Source organism: Octodon degus, unplaced genomic scaffold, assembly GCF_000260255.1.
Source record: "Octodon degus isolate 3935 unplaced genomic scaffold, OctDeg1.0 scaffold00120, whole genome shotgun sequence".
In the NCBI taxonomy this organism is placed as follows: domain Eukaryota; kingdom Metazoa; phylum Chordata; class Mammalia; order Rodentia; family Octodontidae; genus Octodon; species Octodon degus.
In genome coordinates this window covers 3,584,020-3,596,259 of record NW_004524696.1, presented here as the reverse complement: position 1 = coordinate 3,596,259, position 12,240 = coordinate 3,584,020, and the positions used below count along the sequence as shown (strand labels likewise).

The 12,240-nt window shown below is 39.9% G+C and overlaps 1 non-coding gene across 1 annotated transcript; it reads left to right on the top strand.

The window, feature by feature from the left end:
- Window positions 1-1,777: 1,777 nt before the first annotated feature.
- LOC111812331 lies at window positions 1,778-1,892 on the top strand. Its single transcript, XR_002817841.1, has one exon. It is a non-coding gene; the product is annotated as a small nucleolar RNA SNORA26 (small nucleolar RNA).
- Window positions 1,893-12,240: the final 10,348 nt, after the last annotated feature.

Below are 12,240 nucleotides of genomic sequence, written 5' to 3'. Positions count from 1 at the left end.
GCCCTAGGAAGCACAGAGAAGGGGCTACTCTCAGCACCCCCAGGCTCTTTTTATGTTTTGTGTCTCACAGATACACCAGAGACACTGATTGTGTGGAAATCGACAGCAAAGATGAGAAACAGTCCACTTGCTTGGACTTTACTGTGACACAGGCAGCTCCCGCTTGGCTCCCTGCACCCCTACGCAGATACATTGGGAGGTATATTCAGCACTCTCCACCAGGAAATTCCTCTGGACCTGAATGTGTAGCCCCTATTCCATTTTCAATAATCCCACATGAAGGAGAGGGCCTGGGGCCTCAATGTGTTGCTCCTGCGATCCCTGGAGAGATAGGGTATGGTGCTCTGTGCAAGGTTTCCCTTCTCTCTGAGCTACACCACTGGATTGAATCTAGAAAGAAGGTGCTTGTGGTCCAGATGGGTCTTGGATGTTGCTTCAAGACAGTAAATTGAATTTTCTAGGACCACAGAATAAATCCTCATTTGACTCTTTCTTGTATTTTTCTTAATAAAAATAATGTCAAAATTTTCCTGAACATGGTGAAGTGAGAGTATAGACTATATATACAAAAATTAACAGAAAGATCTGAGTCCTCTAAATATATGTTTTATTACTTTATATTTCCTTTTAATATCTTTCTGTGGAAAACCCCACATGTATTCATAAATATATTTTAGTCTAATTATGTAGAACCTGAGCCAAAATTCTATTTCTAGTGTTCTGATTAGTGTGCTGTTTTACCTAAATCACTATAATTATGTTGGCTATTTTACCCACAGACACACATGCATACAGCTTTTAAATATACATATGAATGCCATATACACACAACCACACACATAAAAATACATATCAATATTTATCATAAGTATAAATACATTCTTGTATACCAAAATATTTATTTCATGGCAATTTCAACTTTTATAAATTATTATTAGTATATGTTTGTCTTAGGTCTTAATTTTTTTCTTTAGGTATTGAGAAAAAATATATATACAGAAAGACATTTTGAACTCTTTGTAATTTCACACAGTGCCTAGAATAACAACCTAGGAATTTCATACAGTTAGCAATTTGAGACTTACTCCATAACTCTAAAATAGTTATTTGGTCAATAGGTTTATGAGACACTTAAAATGGTAGTTGGGTTAGTACCAGGCATTCTACTTGGCTTTGGTCTTTCATATGCCTTCACCGCCACCCTTCATTACCTCCCCTTCACACTGACTTTTGCCAGTGGCATGTGTTGCTGACTACTCATTTACTTAAAATAAGGCAGTCTTTAATTTAAACTCTTTCCTATGTGGATGAATATTTTCAGGGACCTTCACCATGTGAACCAGAGTCCTTGGTATTAGCACTCGTCAGTGCCAGCTCTGCTAGAAAACCAACACACCCCAGAAGGGATGGTCTTTCACCACCCTTGGCACACAAAGTTTGTTTCTTGCCATTTGTTCATTCTGTCCCCTATTTGTATCATCTTGTGGTCTCTGAATAACTGAGATAGCATCTGGTGTATGTAATAAAAGTAAGGGTTTCTAATGTGCTGTTGACAAAATTTAGAGGTAGGAGTAGGAAATCCGAGATCAGAGGGCCAGCAAAGTCATTCTATTTCTTTTTGCTTGTTTTGTCTTATGAAAATGGCAAAACTGAGTAGTTGAGACAGAAGCAGTGGTCCACAAGGCCAAATATACTTGTTTTCTAACCTTATACAGAAAAAACTGCCAATATCATGCCTAGAGAACTATTATAAAGCAGCATTAGATCACCCTTTCCTGTGCCCTTTTAAGGTTGACACAGTGCCTTCTTCACACAGAAGGGTAAAGGAAGCCACCATAAAACCGAGAGAAGAGCCTGAAACTCCTCTTTGGACCCTGTCTGGAGTCACAACTGAAAATAAATAAATAAATAAATTAAATAAAGCAGTATTAGAGAATGTTGAAGTAGATGTTTTCTTATCTTTCCTACAGAGTGGTCTATATTGTTTCAATTATTAATTATTACAAAAGTATCCTGTCATCTACTACATTCCAAATGAAATTACTGAGTTACTTTTATTATAGATTGTATTAATTATGTTACCATATTTACTTCTTTAAAAATCTTCAGTGGCAATCTGATATCTTTCTCTAAAGATTGACATTAAACCTGGGATCGTGTTTCACCTTTCTGATGGGTTACAGAACTTTCCAGCTCTGACTTCACTTCTGCTCCCATCGCTCCAGCCAACCTCTGCCACACACAGTGACTTCAAGGTGACTTCCAGGTCTTGCTATGTTTGGTCCCTCTGGTATGTTTAATATATACCTGCAAATTCGTTGACATTCTTCCTTTCCAAAGGTAGAGCCTAATTCCCTCTGGGCTTGGCAAATCACTTCCAATGAACAGAATGTAGGATAAGTGATGCTACATGCCTTGTGGGCTATGTCATAAAAGGAATGGCTTCTGCTAGTCATTTCTCTTTTGGGTCACTCACTAGGGAAGCCAGCTGCTATTTCTTCTGGTAAGTAGCTGTGGCTGAAACTGCGACTGTCTCTCATGAAAGAGCTCAGGCCAGAACCTTCCAGTTCCCCAGTTCTTTGTGTGTGTGTGTGTGTGTGTGTGTGTGTGTGTGTGTGAGCATGTGTGTGTATTTTTTTAGGGAAGGGTCTACAGGGTGTTCAGGGTATCACTACTAGATCAGATACATTGTGATCCACCTGTTTACAGCCTCCCAAGAGCTGGGATTACAGGTGTGTGCCACCACGCCCTGTCTCAATTGCCATTTTAGTGTGCCCCGGGGGCGGGGCCAACAAGTCTGCCCAGGAGATTGAACCCCTGGCCCCTGTGCTTGCTTGCAGGCACTTTAATCCACTGAGCTATTTGCCCAGCCCCCCAGTTCTTGACTTACAGAAATTCTAAGAAATAATTTTATTTAGATACTGAAGATTGAATCCAGAGACTTCACACTGAGCTATATCTCCAGTCCTTTTTATTTTTATTTTTTTATACAGGTCTTTTTTTTTGAAATTTTTAAAAATTTATTGAAATTAATGCTGTATATATTTTATTTATTTATTTTTTTTTTTCCGCTAACCCACTGCTAAATGGGGAGGTTTTTTTTCCCCCATAATTTTATTGAGAAACATCATCAGGTTGCCCAGGTTGAGCTTGAACTCAAAATCCTTCTATCTCAGCGTTCCAGAATGTTGGTATCATAGACATGGAAAACCACACCCGACACCATTGAGAAGTAATGTTAGACCACAAAGTTTGGGATGATTTGTTATGCACCAGTAGACTAGCAAATTCCTTATAATAACACTATCTTGCTCTATTTTACCATTTTCTATCACCACATATCTTTCTTGTAGTTGAACAACTTAGAATAAGCCACTCAAATTCCCTTGTCTGATTTCTTGAATGGAATTAAAAATAATTTCTGTCTGTAAGACAGGTAAAGATATTGCATTGCAAACTGTAGGCAAATCATGCAAGGCCCCATTACATGTGTGCAAATAGCGCTTCCACCGCAGCTGCGTGAAGCTTTGTCCTCTCCACTATGTTGATACTTTCTTGCACTTCTTCTCTTCCAGTGGCCTATATTTTGCTTGTCGAACATTAGTTCTTCCTTCTTACATGAAAAAACATCCACAGTGCAAGTACTGTTACGTGTTTTTCATCCACACAAGGTCTTATCACGGTGCACACATCAGTGTGTGACGTTTTTAAGTAAACAAATGATTCATTTTAGGCAAATTTATATTGATAGGAAGAGTTTTGTGTAGAGTTTGGATAGATTGCCTTAAATAACAACACTGGCTGATGTCTACCCTTCCTGCTTTAGCTGCCAGGGGCTCTAAAGAGTGTAGATCTTAGAGGCTTTTCCCCTACTTCTGTGTTTTACGACTAAATTTCAGAATCATCTTATGTATCTATTCTTATTGTTTTATAATTCCCTAACAAAAGAATGTCTTCATTATTTTTCAGAGATGGTCAGAACTTGTCTACATTTCTTTTTCTTTTTTCTTTTTTTTTTTTTTTTTTTTTTTTGGCGGAACCAAGGATTGCACTCAGGCCTTTGCACTTGCCAGGGTAACCCTTATTCCCCTGAGCCATCTTCCCAGCCCCAGAACTTGCCTAAAAAATTGTCTCTGCTTTGTCATGGGGGTTTTGCTTCTGGGTTCTGGGTTTCATTATATTAATGTTCTCAAACACTGGCTCTTTCATGTGCTAATCTTTGCACAGCAAAATTAACATTCAAATGGTATTTTTTATTTAGAAATAAAATTGATCAATTTCTCCAAAGCTCAACAAAGATTAGCTAAGGTCAATTCACTTTGCTGCCCATAAAGATTTTGAAGATATTTGGTAGCATTTCTTTTCAGTCAAATATTGTTTGACTCTGAGGATTACAAGAGACTTTTCAAAAATCTAGGAAAACAAGATCACTAATATTGTATTAATATTTAGGGGGAAAATTAAACCTTTTAATCCAACTGCAATTTTCCAAGCCTCAGCACACTGCTTGTGTGAATGAAAACATATGATCATGGTTTTAGCAATGTGCTGCTCCCTGCTCAGAAAAGTGCTATGAGGTACTTTGGGCAAGTCAATCATAACCGTGCACTTCACTGGGTCAAGAGGCTTCTGGGAAAGCACGTGGATTGTGGGGATCACATACTCCTCAGTAGATCAAGTCATAGACTTTCACCACTGAATGTGCTGGCAGGAGGTGACCTAATTGCAGCAGGGCACCTAGGGCATGACTTGGGAGAGAGTATGTCTCCCTTGCACTCTTTCCATGTGTTCTGGTTTCCAGGGTTATGGTTTGTGTCCAGATGAACCCCTAAGGCCTTATGTGGTCATAGGACTTTTGGGGGTGGCTGAATCTAGAGTGTTTAAATGATTGGTGGTGCCATGCTGGGATTAAGTATGCTGGGATTAAGGGTGTGAGTGCTGCATCCCCCCTAGGCTGAACAGCCTGAACACAGTATGAGCAACAGAGTCTTCTCTCTCTCTCTCTCTCTCTCTCTCTCTCTCTCTCTCTCTCTCTCTCTCTGTCATTTTTGCTGTCTTCCATTGCCATGAACTGCCATGTGCCATTATGCCTTGGTGCCAGCTAATTATAGACCAAAACTTCTATAGAGTGTAAGCTAAATAAACCTTTCAGGTGGCCCAGCATGGTACTCTTATCTGCACCAACACTTCACACCACAGTGTTCTAGGACACACAGTTGACATTTTTTGTGAGAGGTAAGTTAGTCCACCATACATTACTCACAGTGCCTTAATAAATTAGTGCAAAGATTTTCCAAAAGAGACGTTTGGTCTGTCCATCTATTCATCTGTAAGAAGTTTGTAAACAGGTTTAGTAACTCAAAGTATCCACAAATGAAAAGGAACAAACCTACCTCAAACTCAAAATTAAAGGAGAACGGGTTTATTTTTCAGTTTATAGAGGTTTCAATCCATAATCATTGAGCTCCAAGACAGGATAGCACAACAGAGGAGAAATGGTCCATCCCAAGGCAGGCAGGAAGCAGAAGAAGTAAGCAGCAGGGGCAGCAGGACCCTGCATCTCCTTTTTACACCTTTGAGGCTACTTGCCATGCAGTGGTGCCACCCACATCCAGGGTGATCCTTTTCACTATCCTTACCTGGAACTGTCCTCAACCAATCAGTGGACTAATTTAATAATCAGATATACCCTTAATCCTAAAATCACACCCTAGATCCAACCACCTTTGGAAAATCCTATATATGACCACAGCGGGACTGTAGTTACATTTAGCTACAAGCCATAACATCCCACATCCAGGGCTAATCAGAAGAGATAGCAGATGCTGCACAGTCACAGTCTAGGCATTAGGAAGAGACAATGTTGTCTGAGCAGGTCAGAGAACCTTTGGGTGTAAGCTGCCTTAATCTAGATTTTCATTTCATTTCAAATACAGGCAGGATATTTAATAGCAGATTTCATTATTCTACATTCCTCTTACATATTTCAAGGTACTGCTTTGGGTAACAAATGTGGGGTAAGAGTAAAGGTAAAATATACAGCCTTTAGGTCTCCAGATGTGTTGATTGATCTCTAATCAGTGTGCTGAAGGTGAGGGCTATAGATAGAGTTGCATATGGATGATTGGGGATCATTTTAAGGTTGATGGAAATCAGTGAAGACTTGGGGCATTTGTGGCTGGCTCTCAGGCATGATCTTGCTGCCCTGGTCTTAGTTTATTGGTGTCCTCTGTGCTCTAGCAAAGGCAAGATCCCAATAGGGAGAATGTAAAAATAAAGTGAGAGACTGAAAATAAGAAGAAGCAATTCATCCAAGTAAAATTAACAGGACTTGGCAGCACCTTGGAGAAAAGAGGAATAATTTTGGGACATTACTGAAAAGTAAATTCTTCAGGTCAGGGGAATATGTTTCAGAAGAGACATATGGGATGTTATGGCTTGTAGCTAAATGGAGAGCAACAGAAGCATGGTTATCAAGATGTGCTGATGTCCCAAGGCTGTTGGACCAAGGACAAGAAGTGTCCATTTCTGGTGAAATGGACTTTGTGTGGCCTCATATTACAGAAGCCTGGACTGCAGCAAGTGTCTTCTCTCACACAACAGGAGGTCTGGTCTAGAGGCACCTGGGCCAGGGCAACAGGCTCATTATGCAACCAGGTACAGAGGGACTTTTGCTCTCCTCCCTTTGCAAGTTGCTATCTATCTTCTTGTGTGACAAGGTAAGAAGGAGATGCTTCCCTCTCCAAGTCACTTCTCCATTTAGTAGGGGACTGAGACAAAGGAGGAAAACTTCATCACCAAGAAAGACCACCCTTTCAAAAACTTGTGGTTCAAACTACCTTTTTTTTTTTTTTTTTTTTTTTTTCTTTTTTTTTTTTTTTTTTTTTTTTTTTTTTGTGCTGGGCCATGTCACATGTCAGCTATCATCTACAAAGGACAGAAATCTAGAAAAATGAGGGCTTGATGAACTATAGTTCTTTTAATTAGGAAGGGCTAGAATATGGACTAAAGATAGGAATACCGTGTCTGCCTTACCCACGCACCATAACTGGAAGTACAGTGATGAGAAAATGCCTAAAACAGCAGAATAAGGTCATTTGTGTTGGGAGATTCAGGAGGCTGGGATGCCTGGGGTGGAGAGTACAGTGTAGACCTGAGGGCAGTGAGTGTGGCTAGGAAGGGTAGGGGCAGGGAGCTGGTAGTAGGGATCCAGGGTGGTGTCTGTCCCATGCTGGAAACAACCCCAAGTGACTTTCAAAATATTCCCAACATTTTTAGTGTCCACAATTGATATGTGACCCACTTGAAGAAGTGAGTCAGACTCTGATTGCATTATGTCATGAAGCATATCAGAAGTAATTTGTTTTTCAGAAGTAATCTTACCAATAGGCATTTATATATTGCTTCCTGTTATAGTTTATGTCTAGTTGTCCCCATAAAACCTAATACAGTCATGGGGTGGGGACTTCTACAATTTGAGATTTATTCATGATCCACTGGGATTTTGGGTTTTAGTACTGCTGGGATTATGAGTGTGAGTACTTCCCCAGCCTGGGGCATAGCCTGAGGGCAACTAGAGACAGACTTCCTCTCTGTTGCCATTGTTGCTGCTACTCTTCCATATTGGCTCTTTTGCTTTTCCCTGCCACCATGAACTACCATGTGCCACCCAGCCTTGGAGCCAGCCAAATATGAACTGAAACCTTCACTAACTGTGAGCTAAATAAACCTTTACTTCCTTCATTTGGGGTGTCAGGTTTTTGTCCCAGCAATGAAAGAAGAGTAACAGAGACACTCCCCTATATCTGAGTAAGAAATTATAAGTGTGTTATAAGTGTTTCCTTTCTTTTGTTTGGTAGAAACTCACCAACAATTTGGTAGTTCTGAACTCATGGCTGGGCAATGTGGGTCACTGTGGCTGCTATTTCCTTACTGTCTCTATCCTCCTTTTGGCCCATGGCTGTAGGACCAGAGCTCTCTACCCTTCACCTATCTCTCACAGTGCAGCTAGAAAGATCTATCCAGACTGACCATGTCCTGCCCAAGGGTTGTGTGGCTCTCCTTTAGGTTGACTGGCACAGTAATTGCTGCCCTTTCTGAGTCTCATCAAGGCTCTGTGCATCTGTACTCTCTCAGAAGTCACCTTAGAAGGGCTTGCCAGGTAGCTCAGCAGACTAAAGCACCTGCTCAGGCAGGGAGCAGAGGCCAGGGTTCAATCCCCAGGGTGTAGTGCTGGCCCCATCCCTGGGGCACTCTGAGGTGGTGATTGAGACTGGGCTGGTAGCTTGGGGCTGTTTTCCTAGTGCTTGGGAAGCTAAAAACAGGAGAATCACTACAAGTCCCTGTAGACCCTGTAGACCCTACCCTAAATGCACACACACACACACACACACACACACACACACACACACAGAGGAAGTCATCTTAGAGCCCTTGATCTTGCTTTATTTCTGCTTCTGCTTTGTAATGTCACACCTGCTAAGGTAGGAGGATCTCAAGCTTGATCCCAGCTTGGTCCACTTAGTAATTTAATGAGATCTTTTCCTAAAATAAAAATGACTTAGAGTTAAATCCTCAGTACTGAAAGAAAAAGTCACTTCACTTAGGAAAATAACAAATGACATTGAAAAAAATCTAGGTATATAGGGAAGGTAGTAAGGAGACAGTGTATTTCGATATTTAAGAATTTTATATAGTTATGGGGAAAAACACTTCAGATCTATGCAACACAGATTCTTCACCTCTAAGAGTGGATAGTGGCCAGAAAGACATGTTCCAAGGTTATGCAGTATATCTGAAGAATGCAAACAAGGGCAGAAATTTACAACTGGACAGCTGTGGAACCCCCTGCGCACCACTGCAGACTCTAGACAGGTGCAGTTGCTGAGCACCTGGAATGGGGCTCGTGAGAATCCGGGAGCTCTGTGCATCTCACATTATTAGATTTCTAAGATTGTGTGCAAAAAGGCTATACAATTATTCGATATTGTTATGTTGATTACAGGTGGAAATCATTATAGTTGTATTATCAACATTAGTTCATGCCTGTTTTTGTTTTTAATATAGTTCCTAGAAAATTTAAAAGGACACACATGTGTTGTGTTACATTTCTACTGGGCTGTGAAGCTCTGGAATATAAATTAAAACCAAGATAAGCAAAATATTTATCTTCTATTATCATCAGTCTACGGTGTATGTAACATTTAATAACTTGCAAATTGCACCATTATCCACTTTCATTTATGTACCTCACATATCTTCCTGTGAGAAAGGAAGCCAAGACCTGGAGAAAGTTCACAGTGTACTTCAGCTTGAGACTTGAGCCAGCCCTTGACCTCAGTCTAGTTGTGCAACTTCACAGATGCCATTTGAGGACTTGGCTGACTCAGGCTTCTCTGAGTACATCTGGCTTGGAGGAGGAGGAACTGGAGACTTTTCAGGTCATTCAACTCTGAGGATCTGTGGATCTTCATATCTCTGCACCAATACCACCAAGTGCTGTGATCATGTTCTGGCTTGGGAGGCAGAAAATGCACATACTTCTGCATTTGAATAGAAGGGGCCATGAACAGGCATTGGAAACATTGCATTGATATAATTAAAATGGAAATATATACTGTAATATTTTCCTTTATCCCAAAAATTATACTGTAAATGTGATAACTTAAAGCAACCACCTATCATACCTCCCCTGGGGAGGGGAAACATAACTCCCCAAATTTTAAGGAAAGGCGGTATGCAATGACTTTCTTCCACCATGCAGTATGGAAAAAGAGAAAGCACAATCCTATAATGGAGAAACTCAACAGACAGTATACTAGTCAGGTGACAAGGCCAGCATCGCCTGTGATGATCCGTGTTAACTGTCAGTTCTACTGAGAGGAAGTAGTAGAAATGAATTCTATTTGTGGTCTTTTCAAAGCTGCATTGCCCTAAACTGTCCATGAGAAAGACATCAAGCAAACGTTGAGAGGTATTCCACAAAACACCTGACAAGCACACCTCATGACTGACAAGATCATCCATAACAGAGGAAATTTGAGGAGCCTAGGAAAATTTGACAACTAAGTGTCGTGTGTCTTGAGTTGGATTATGTGATATTAGGATGAAGTAAAAAAGTCTAAATAAACTGTAGATTTTGGCAATAATGATGTATCGATGTTCTTGAGATTTGACATCATAAAATACAACAATAAAGGAAATAGGATATGGGGTATCGAGGACTAACTTCACAGTTTTCTTTTTTTTAATTACAGTCACTTTATTGATGAACTGTATTTTAATGAAAAACACAATGGTGGGAAAGAAACTGGTAAGACCCAGGAATTTATGTTAAGAGTTAGAACCATTAGAACTTCTATTCAACAGTCTCTTCCTTTTTTTGCTCTTTTCAGAGGTGGGCATTATTACTGTTTTCTTTTAATAAATATTTTAAGTGTGCACATGGGTACCTGTACTCCTGTGTGTGTGCATGCATATGTGTGCATAGCCTCTATCTATCTATCTATCTATCTATCTATCTATCTATCTATCTATCTATCTAATCTTTTTCAAATCAAATTGGTAGGACAGTTTCAATAATTAACACATTTCATACTCTCTTCCTAGTGGTTATTTGCTGTACAAGATGCAGACATGATATCCTATTTACAAACACTATTAGAACAAATCCCTCTATTCATTAGAGAATGTAACTGTATATCTATCCTAAGCATTTTGAATACATAGATACAAAATGGACATTCATCTGTATCCCTTTTTTTGTCAAGTTCCATCATTTGAATATTGTAGGTGTGTTAACTCAGTAAAATATTCTAAAAGAGTCCAGTAGTCCATAATAGTATGGAGTCTTCCACTTGACTGGCAATGTCATAAATTGTTGACCTGAGTACCCTACAGCTCAACATAACACCATAGCTTTACTTCTCATACTTCGTTTTTATACTTTTCTGCCAGAGGGTTAAGAACAAGATAAAGCAAGACATATGCAACAAGAGTTGTAGCTTTTGGATCTGATAAGGTCAGTCAAATCCCCTCAGGATTTATCCTGAGATCCCGTACCTCAGATTGTAGATCCTTGTCAGTGTCACCCTGTGGATGAGTCATGGCCATTGCTTGGCCAATGTGCTCTCTGTGAAAGCCTGAGAGAATGTTTTCTCTCCATGTGACTCTCCTTAGGCACACTCTACATCATCGATCACGTTCCTCTTTGGCCCCATATTCTCCTTGATCAGAAAATTTGGGACACTCCTGAGTCACATGATGTTACAGTACAATTTCTCATATGTCCTGAGTCTTAACTGACCCTGGAAGGCTAGGGCCAAAATGTTGGAGTGCCTGTCATTCTGGTATTCTGAATCTGGGCTGCTTGTCCTGACATGCCAGTTGGTGCCATACTGTCTCTCGGGTAGATGATTGTTTAAAAAGAAGGGGGTGGTGAATGAAGGCAGGAGACAGGAAAAGGAATGTTGCAGGACTGTCCTGCTACAAGGTTGTATATGGTTAGTTTTCTGGTCTTATGTGTAAACATAAGAATTATATAACTCTTTATGCCTATTTTGAAAATATATTTTACTTGTTTAATGTTTTTTCATCATATTCTGTAGGGACTTGAAGTTCAACATACCAATACTTGATGAAAAATACCTGTTCCATGTTATACCTAAGATGTTTGATATTCAGACAGATAGTGAGGTTAAGCTTAATAGCCTAGTTTGTATGGTAATAACAATAAGCTTCTCTTCTGGAGGTTTAACAACCTAAGTTTGCAGATCAAAATATTAGAGAAAAAGGAGGGCCACAAGGAAAGCCAACTTCACAGTTTTCTACAAATCTAAATTTATTACAAAATAAAAAAAAGTATTTAAAAATATCAACCTTCATGCACACGTCTACTGAAATCTATGGATTCAATATTCCATCCAGTCTGATCTACTCCAAGCTCAGCCAGTGATTGCCACCCTTACATCTCAGCTGCTGCAGACCCTGCTTCACTGAAGTTCAAGTCCTGTTACAGCGGACATGGTGTGTTAGCCTCCTACCCATGGGCAGCTCTATCCTCCATCAGTTGCAGTGGCATATGTGCAGATAGAATGCTTGCCTTTCCATTTGCCTTTAAACAAAATTCACAATTGAAGGAAAAGAAGATAAACTTGTGGACTCACAATAGTCTCATTCATTTATGACATTTTGTAGGTCTTTAAAGAGCATAAGGCAGTTGGGCATGTTTTCCTTTTCATG